Source organism: Ovis aries, chromosome 1 (genome assembly GCF_016772045.2).
Source record: "Ovis aries strain OAR_USU_Benz2616 breed Rambouillet chromosome 1, ARS-UI_Ramb_v3.0, whole genome shotgun sequence".
In the NCBI taxonomy this organism is placed as follows: domain Eukaryota; kingdom Metazoa; phylum Chordata; class Mammalia; order Artiodactyla; family Bovidae; genus Ovis; species Ovis aries.
In genome coordinates, this window is record NC_056054.1 from 205966233 (window position 1) to 205976598 (window position 10366).

Sequence of the window (10366 nt, forward strand, 5' to 3'; positions counted from 1 at the left end):
TCCTCAATGTCAAATCAATTATCACATTATCTTCTATGACAGAATGTTTCATACATCAAGCTCCCTGTGGAAGGTTATCACTCTTTTCAGCAATGGGTTTCTCATAAGGATTTCAGTGTCTCTTTAAGGGAAATATATTCTGGGAGATGGACTCCCTCGGTGTCTCAGCAGGAAAGAATCCACCCGCAGTACAGGAGACGAGGGTTCAGTCCTGGGGTCAGAGAGATCCTCTGGAGAAGGAAATGGCAACCCACTCCGGTATGCTTACCTAGCGAAGTCCACGGGACAGAGGAGCCTGGCAGGCTGCAGTCCATGGGGCCACATGACTTAGTGACTAAACAACAACCACAGAATTCCGAGGGATGATACTTTTCCAAAAATGGCTGCAACACTATCTGCCATCCTACATGCTCTTACTATAATGTACTGAAGCTTCTCCCATCAAAATGAGGGATTTATGGAATTTCCCTGGTGGTCCAGTGGCTAAGACTCCACATTCCCAATGCAGAGGGGCTCGGTTCAATTTTTGGTCAGGGAACTAGATCTCACATGCAGCAACAAAGAAGAAAGATTCCAAGTGCCTCAACCAAGACCTGGCACCACCAAATAAATAAATAAATATTAAAAGATGTGGAGTTTATGTTCCATTCCCTCAAATCAAAAAGATGATATAGCTTTTCTCTGGTTCTTCTGAAATATTCACTCCTAGGACCTAACTACCATGCTGTGAAGACATCGAAGCAGCCAGACAAAGAAGCCCTAAGAAGAAGCTCTGGCCAATAGACCCAGCTGGGTTCCCAGGCTATAGCCAGCATCACTCACCAGATATGTAAGTGAATGAGCCTTCAACAGTTTATTTCTCCCCAGTGACTAAGTCATCCGCATCTCTGGATCCATTGACTCCTGGCTGCAAGCACAGCCTTTGCTGTTCACAGTATATTGGGAAAGGTATGGCAGACAAGCCAGACTCCAAGGCAAGGACAGTCCAACTTTCTCCCTACTTCTTCCTCACCCTGTTCTCAGCTGCTGAGGGAAAGCTCAGCAGGAGTTACTTGGGTCCCCTCTTTTCCTGTCTCCAGTGATATACTTTTTCTTTCATGTGCTATCTCTTCTTTCCTTAGAGACTCAGTTCAAATGACTTCTTTTTCCAAAAAGCTTCCCTTGAACCCTTCACCTGGAATAGCACCCATATGCACTAGTTAAGATTATATCAGCTACAAATGACCAATAAAAATATAAAAGCTTCTTGGTTGCATCCATATTCAAAAGTTAACGCATCTGGTAGTATTCAGTCTTGAGGCTGTGGGAAAGCAAATATTCTTATATGTTACTAGTGAGACCATAAAGCGGCTCATCCACTTTCTTTTCTTTTTTAATTTAAATTTATTTATTTTAATTGGAGGCTAATTACTTTACAGTATCGTATTGGTTTTGCCATACATAAACATGAATCCGCCACGGGTATACACATGTTCCCCATCCTGAACCCCCCTCCCACCTCCCTCCCCATACCATCCCTCTGGGTCATCCCAGTGCACCAGCCCCAAGCATCCTGTATCCTGCATCGAACCTGGACTGGCGATTCATTTCTTATATGATATTATACATGTTTCAATGCCATTCTCCCAAATCATCCCACCCTCTCCCTCTCCCACAGAGTTCAAAAGACTGTTCTATACATCTGTGTCTCTTTTGCTGTCTCGCATACAGGGTTATCGTTACCATCTTTCTAAATTCCGTATATATGCGTTAGTATACTGTATTGGTGTTTTTCTTTCTGGCTTACTTCACTCTGTATAAAAGTATATCATTGCAAAACAAAAATGTACTTGTGATAGCATAGCTATAGATTTGAGCACTACAATATCAAATAATGGATACAGCACAAAAAATACTTACATAAACACATAAACACTTTTTCAACTTAAAAATTATGTGTTTCTCTAGGTTTATATATTTGTAAACACATGTAAAGAAAAAGGTCTAAAAGAATACACAACCAAACCAATGATGGGGATATATGTCACTTGGTGGTTTTGGTCCAAGAGTCTTTATCTTTATCTGTATTTTTTAAATATTTTAAAGAGAATCCCTTCATGTTTTACTGGTGTTATTTTAAATGAATGCAATTTAAGAGGTTTGAAAACATGGCAATGCAAAATAAGTGCCCCTGAAAAGTGCCAAAACAGAGATATGAACAAGGCATTATGTAACCCAACAGAAGGTGAAAATAATCTATTTTGTGAATTTTCCAATCCACTAAACATACCTTTATTCATTTAAAAAAATAAATTATATACCTCAAGTGTTCATACACACCCAGAGACTTAGACTAAACGAAACTACTTTGGCAGTCTGTGACATCTTTAGAATGCTCATTAATTTACGAAAGTTAGAACCAAAATTATAAAGCACTCAGGCTTATTAGTTATTCCTACCAGTGACTCTCTGTGGTGTCAGTATCCTGAACCTTAGCTAACAGATGGGAAAATAGGAAAGGGAAAAGGAGTGTCCTGCCCAGAATCATCCAGTAGTCAATGGCAGGAGCAGAATTTCAAATCCAAAGGACCTGCTGAAATTGATTGTGTTGAAACTGTCAGATGACAATAGGTGATGGTTTAGAGACATCTCCTCTTTTCAAAAAAGAAGAGAGTATGTCTGGCCTCACCTATTAGATGTCTTTACAGGGCCATGTGGCTCATGTCCATAGGACAACCGAGACATTTTAGTCCTTTTTCCAGAGAAAAGCCACAGCAAGAGGCAGGTCTCCAGGAACATTCCGAGCCTGCTTCTCCAAGCTCACTCCTCTGCTGCACATCAAACATAAGCTCGGCCTCCACGCAGTGTGAATCACTGCCTTAGAGAGGTCCTTCTATGTAGTAACAATTTGCCCTTATCTCAAGCTAGAAGAAAACCCAATGACTTGAATAAATCTCCTAGCATTTTTTCCATGACAAAGTAAAAAGTCCAATTTATTCCTGACTTAGCTTCACAAGTAAAAGTGTTCCTGCATGCCACATGTAATTCACAAATAAAGCCGGCACTCCTGTCAGCCCTCATTTATTCCCAACAGGTGAATCAGAAGCACACGCTGACAAAATGTGATGCTGGGTAACTTGGCTTTTTTTTTCTCCCTGATTTAACTGAGACCTGTAATGTTATTTGATGCAGTTTTCTGTATTTAATTAATTTAACATTCCAGATTTTTAATTTGCATTTAATTTAACATTTCAGGTTTTTAATTTACCAGATATTGTTTATCAAATATTCATTTCAGAGACTTTCACCGTATATACAGTGCATACCCCTCTTTAATTAGTGTGTGGCAAATTAATTCTTCTCTCCTTGCTCCTTCATCAGATATTGGATTAAGGAAGTTGCACTGTTTCAACACAGCACATAAACGCATTTATTAAACCAAGACAGTAAATTTCCCCATGTATGTGCCTTGCTAGTCTGCTTTCATGTTTAACCAGATAAAAGCTGCTTTGGTTAAAACCAGAAATCTGTTATCATTTAAAGCCCACCGCTTGGTTTGACAATGGGAGTGTTACATTTTGTTCAGTTCAGTTCAGTTCCTCAGTCATGTCCGACTCTTTGCGACCCCATGAATCACAGCACACCAGGCCTTCTTTGTTCATCACCAACTCCCAGAGCTTACTCAAACTCATGTCCATCGAGTCAGTGATGCCATCCAGCCATCTCATCCTCTGTCGTCCCCTTCTCCTCCTGCCCTCAATCCCTTCCAGCATCAGAGTCTTTTCCAATGAGTCAACTCTTCGCATGAGGTGGCCAAAGTACTGGAGTTTCAGCTTTAGCATCATTCCTTCCAAAGAACACCCAGGACTGATCTCCTTTAGGATGGACTGGTTGGATCTTCTTGCAGTCCAAGGGACTCTCAAGAGTCTTCTCCAGCACCACAGTTCAAAAGCATCAATTCTTCGGCGCTTAGCTTTCTTCACAGTCCAACTCTCACATCCATATATGACCACTGGAAAAACCATACCCTTGACTTAACGGACCTTCCTTGGCAGAGTAACATCTCTGCTTTTCAATATGCTGTCTAGGTTGGTCATAACTTTCCTTCCAAGGAGTAAGTGTCTTTTAATTTCATGGCTGCAGTCACCATCTGCAGTGATTTTGGAGCCCCAAAAAATTAAGTCTGCCACTGTTTCCACTGTTTCCTCATCTATTTCCCATGAAGTGATGGGATCAGATGCCATGATTTTAGTTTTCTGAATGTTGAGCTTTAAGACAACATTTTGTAGTCGAGCCCATTATTAAGTCCAGTTTTGCTCTTTTCTTTCCTCTCTCTCCCTTCAACCACATAACCAATGCTCTCCCTCCCTAGGATATTGGCTAAAATAAGATTACACTTGTCAACTTTTCTCCAAGACACAGGCTCTCCCAAATTACAAATTTACCTTCTCATCCTTAAGTTTTACACTTCACTTTTCTCTTACCTGCTCCCTACCTCCCTCCAAATAATAACCAGTTCCCAAAGTGATTGCTATGTCTAAATTATATTGAAAGGGACCATTGTGGCCCAAGGGGTCTTATCTCTCCCATTATGTTGTCAACTTTTTGAGAACACATTTTTTCTCAATTCTGCATCCCAAACAGGGTCTACCTAGCATAATATTTACATAAACAGACAAACAGTCTGGATAAGTGGATTAATAGATGGATGGAGTCATGGACAACAAGATCTCATCTGTGTGCCTGGCACCCTGCTTGTCCTTTAAACTATGTTTTCTCACATAAATGTTTCTCATAATGAGGAGATAGTCCCATTTAACTGATGAAGACACTGAGGCCCAGAAGTTCAGGTAAGGTTTTACTCATGATTTCATGGCTAACAAGTAGCTGAGCCCAAATTAGAACCCCAATTTTTCTGACTGTTCTTGGGCAAGACTGGCTGCATAAATGTGGGACTGCTATGGTATGAATTTGTCTCCCCCAAATTCATGTGTTGAAACCCTAATGCCCTAAGTATCAGGACAGCATCAGGGGTTGGAAACTCTGGTAGGTGTTTAGGGTATGAGAGCAGAGCTACTCTTGTGAGTGAGAAAGACATTGGGAGACCCCCTCACCCTTTCCCCCGACATGAGAATACAACACCAAGTCTGCAGCCCCCAAAGAGGGCCCACCTCTGACCATGTTGGCTTCCTGATCTCTGACTTCCAACCTCCAGGACTGTGAGAAATAAGTTTCTGTTGTTTCTAAGCTACCCAGTCAATTGCATTTTGTTATAGAAGCCTCAACAGACTAAGATGGGGGCCCTGTGAAAAATTAAAATGTATAAACATTCAAAAATTATTAATAATTTCAAGACAGTGACAGAAGAGCCTTAAACTTCAGCTGGAGCCCTTTTAGGCATGGAATTTGTGGGGCTTCATAGCCAGACACCCATGAAACCAGCCCAGTTTCTGGGGGCCCTCACCCCCAGGCTGCCATCCAGCCCCCCTGTCTGAGGCAGAAGTACACCAGCTGCACCCCAGCTACACACAGGAAACTTGAACCTGGTTCAGACACTTGTGGTTAAAAGTTAGATATACATCCTAAAATAGATTGGGGATGGCCATGGGCAAGGATCACCTCAAAATATGTTTCTAGCATATTCTGCATGTCTGTCACCACCAACACCATCAATTACCCTGATCAGGGATGGCAATGGGAACTAGGAAAAGATTACACTTTGCTCTGCAATTTCTTACTGCCCAACCAAATAAAGTCCCTAAGAATAGGTATCTTGCCCTTGCTACTTTGCTGAAACAGATTTAATACGTCAGCAGGTAAGGAAGAGCCAGATGGGAGATGAGAACCATGAAAAGTAAAGGGTAACAGTCCAGTACTTGAGCTCCTGAGAGCTGGAACTGACTGTGATATCCAGAAAGGATCCTTTCTTTGAAATTCCGTGAACCAGTATCAGGGCCAGTGTGAGCTAAGTCTAAGGAGCCCTAGTGTGAAACTCAACTTCATACAGCCACAAGCTAAATGACTGCCCTTCCCACCCCTAAGGCCATCTCCCCATGGCTACTATTCTTTTCAAAGGAAAGATAATGACACACTGATGGCTATTTAAAGAAATCCTTAAGACACCCATTTCAGAGGTGGTGGAAATGGCAACCCACTCCAGTGTTCTTGCCTGGAGAATCCCAGGGGCGGGGGAACCTGGTGGGCTGCCATCTATGGGGTCACACAGAGTTGGACATGACTGAAGCGACTTAGCAGCAGCAGCAGCCATTGATAAAATACCACAAAGCAGGGACAAGAAAGTCTTTGAAAACTTGTGGAACAGCACAAGGTGGTAATGGCAACTCTGCTTGGGACCCAGGAGAGTGCTAAAGACCAACAAATAATAGACGAAACATTGAGGTCATTCAGGGTGAGATGAGCATCAAATTAGGGGCAAACGCTTACTCCTTGACTGTTGATAGCCACATTTTTGTGTCCTTGAAGGCAGGGTTCACGTCTGCCCTGTTCTTTGAGGAGTCCCCAGGATCTAATGCAGCCATTCAATAAATGTGGGAGGATAGAAGTAAAGAAAAATGTTCCAAAAGGAAAGATGAGACAAGTTTAAAAGGTCCAACTTCCTTTGTCCTTCCTTTGTCACTCTATTTCCAAAATAGTTTATGGCATTTGTGTAAATTCTTTGTTAAGATGTACTTGAGCGTTTTAAAACACATAAAGTGGTTAATTTCATCTCTTAGGTACCCTTGCTGTCACCTGAAGTCCAGAACTGAAGTGTCAGCATTTACCTTTCCCTTCATCATCTGCTTTCCCTTCTCCTGTTCCCCTGAGTCCTGGCAGCCCTACTGGAACACAGCCCTACTAGATGTCAGCCAGGAGGCTCTGTTATTTGCTGTAAGGCATTTTTTTTAAAACATGTTTTTCATTTTGGAGTAATTTTAGACTTCCAGAAAAGTAACAGAAATAGTATAGAGTTCTCATATATTCCTTACTATGTTTCCCGTAAGGTTAACTTGCATAACTATGGTAACTGTATTAACACTAATATGTTAACACTAGTACATTACTATTAGCTAAAATCCAGAATTTATTCAGATTTCACAAGCTTTTCCATTAATGTTCTATTTTAAAAAGATTAATAAAATTTGTTCTTTTGATTGAATTTTAGAATTATAGAAAATTTGAGCGGGTAGTATCAGTCCTACACACCCATTCTATTCCAGCCTCTCCACACCTGCCCACAGTTTCTCTTGTTATTAACACCTTGTATTAGTGTAGTACATCTGTTAAAGTAAAGGGCTAATATCGATACGCTATTACCAATTAAAGTTTGCATGAAGGCTCACTCTTTGTGTTGTATGGGTCTATGGGTTTTGACAGATGATGAATGACATTTATCTACCAATATGGTATCATGCAGAATAATTTCACTGCTCTAAAGACACCCTGTGTCTCACTATTCATCCTTCCCCTCTCTCTCCTGAAACTCCTGACAGCCACTGATCTTTTTACTGTCTCTTTAGTTTTGGCTTTTCTGAAATCTCCTATAGTTGGAATTGGGCTTCCCAGGTGGCGCTAGTGGTAAAGAACCTGCCTGCCAGTGCAGGTGGATGTAACAGAAACGGGTGACGTCGATCCCTGGGTCAGGACGATCCCCTGGAGAAGGAAATGGCAACCCACTTCAGTATTCTTGCCTGGAGAATCCCGTACACTGACAGCTTGGAGGGCTTTTAAAAAAAGTCCATGGGGGCGCAAGAGTCGGACATGACCTGGCAACGAAACCAGCATAGTAGGAATCATGCAATACATGCAGCCTTTCTAGATTGGTTTGCTTCTTTGAGCAATGTGCGCTGAAGACTATTCCGTGTCTTTTCATGGCTTGATTAACGTCCTTTTTCTGTTTCAGGATCCATCCAATACAGAGTACTTAGTATTTAGTATGGAAGCATTTTTTAACACTCCTTTTTGTATGGTCAGAATTCTTTTCAAAGCAAGAGATTCAGTTTAGTGTCCTTTGGTAATTTTTTTATACTTAGCGTTATATTTATTTCTCTAGCAAATACTGGGTTTTGGCCATGTCACGCAGAATGTGGGACCTTAGTTCCCCCACCAGGGAGCAAACCCACACACCTTGCATCTCTGCATTGGGAACTAGAGTTTTAACCACTGGACCACTAGGGAAGGGAAGTCCCTTTAACAAATATTAATTGTGCTCTTATCATGTGCCAGGAATTGTCTTAAGCAAAGCCTATTACAGATATGAGCAAGCATGCAAGATCCTTGCTCCTATGCAGTTTAAAAACCATTCCTAAAATTACTATTCATGGCTGCATAGTATTCAATTTTATCAATTTATTTTGGAACAAATCATCTACAAATTTTTCTTATTTTAAATAATACTGTGATGAATACAAATCTTTGACTATCATTCATTCTGTGCTAGGAGAGAGTATTTAAGATATGTATGACAGGCACATTTGAGGTGTTTAATACCTGGTGCTGTATTCCTGATCAGAAAGGATGCAGTTATTGAGACTCCCTTCAGCCACGAAAGTTCCCATCTTATGTTTACTGTGTCTGCTATCTCCCGAAAGTTCCCATCTTATGTTTACTGTGTCTGCTCTCTCCCCTCTGACATTCCCCCAAATCTTGGTGGTTGCCCTCAGTTTGTTTGCTCCCTTCCAATGCAAGCAATCTAAGCAGTCAGCCTCCAGTCCCAAGTTGTTTTCTTGGCTCTAGACTGATTCATACAATCCACCTCCCACCCAAACTCCTTTTTTCTGTGTGTATACTGATCATGGATATCTCACTTGTCTGTATTCCATGCCATCTGGGACCCATGCTTAGATTCTGTATGGCTAAGTTCCTCACTGTAAAACTGGCACACTCTAATGATGAAAGTTAACCATTACATAGGGTTTACAACCATTAGTTGCTCGCAGGTGACCATGCTATATTTCCACGACCCCAGAATGTGATGCTGGGTGTGTGTGTGTGTTAGTAGCTCAGTTGTGTCCAACTCTTTGCAGCCCATGGACGATAGCCCACCAGGCTCCTCTGTCCATGGAATTCTCTAGGCAAGAATACTGGAGTGGGCTGCCATTTCCTTCTCCAGGGATCTTCCCGAACCAGGGATCGAACCTGGGTCTCCTGCCTTGGAGGCAGATGCTTTACCATCTGAGCTACTAGGGAAGCCCCAGTGTAATGCTAGACTATGAAAAGTATGTAAACTGAGGGCAATTTTCTGTCATTCATCTCAAAACCCACTCTCTTTTTAACTCCTTAATGTGTCACTATGTTCTTATTAAAAGTATATATTTAAGAGACAACCTCTTATTCTGAAAAGCTCATTGTCTTTATCTCACTGAATGCAGTAATATGCACTAAAAAATAATATGGTCTTTGGAAGCAGACATACCTAGGTTTAAAAACTCAGTGCAACTGGGACTTCTCTAGTGGTCCAGGGGTTAAGACTCCGTGCTTCCAATGCAGGTGCCTGGGTTTGATTCCTGGTCAGGGAATTAGATCCCACATGCCCTAACTAAAGATGCTACATGCCACAGCTAAGACCTTGTGTAGCCAAACTAATTAGTTAATTTTTAAAAAATGTTTTTAAATCAGTGCAACCATTTGCTGATTAAATGGCAAACAAGTTACATAACCTTTTCATGTCCAAATTCCTCCCCTCTAAAATCAGGACATTATGAAGAACTAGGGCTTCTCTGATGGCTCAAATGGTAAGGGAGGGAGACCTGGGTTTGATCCCTGGGTAGGGAAGATCCCCTGGAGAAGAAAATGGCAACCCACTCCAGTATTCTTGCCTGGAGAATTCCATGGACAGAGAAGCATGGTGGGCTACAGTCCATGGGGTTGCAAAGAGTCAGACATGACTCAGTGAGTAACACTATGAAGAGTTAACCCTTGGAAAGAGGTTACCATGTGCCAGACACTGTTAAACTGATCCTCATTACAACCTTATGAGACAAGTTCGATTATTATCATTTCCATTTTACAGAGAAACAAACTAAGCCACAGGTAGGGTAAGTGGCCTGCCCAAGGTCATGCAGCTAGTGAGTAGCAAAATTGGGATTGAATACTGGGGGAAATGGCTCCCTATTCTAATTTCTTAATCCTTACATACACGTGCTCTCACTAACACTGCTGACACTCCACAGAATAATTATGAGTAAGTGAAACAACTTATACTAAGAATCTATTACACAATGTGCAGGACACAGGACACATAAATTTATATTCCCTTCTACCCACTCTTGGTGTATGTGTGCTCAGTTGTGTCCAGCTGTTTGTGACTCCATGGACTAGGACCCACCAGGCTCCTCTGTCCATGGGATTTCCCAGGCAAGAATACTGGAGTGGGTTTCCATTTCCTACT

At 41.6% G+C, this 10366-nt stretch overlaps 1 non-coding gene across 1 annotated transcript; it reads right to left on the reverse strand.

Annotated features, from left to right (window-relative positions):
- Positions 1–9093: 9093 nt before the first annotated feature.
- On the reverse strand, positions 9094–9165 carry TRNAW-CCA (transfer RNA tryptophan (anticodon CCA)). The gene has a single exon. It is a non-coding gene; the product is annotated as a tRNA-Trp (tRNA).
- Positions 9166–10366: the final 1201 nt, after the last annotated feature.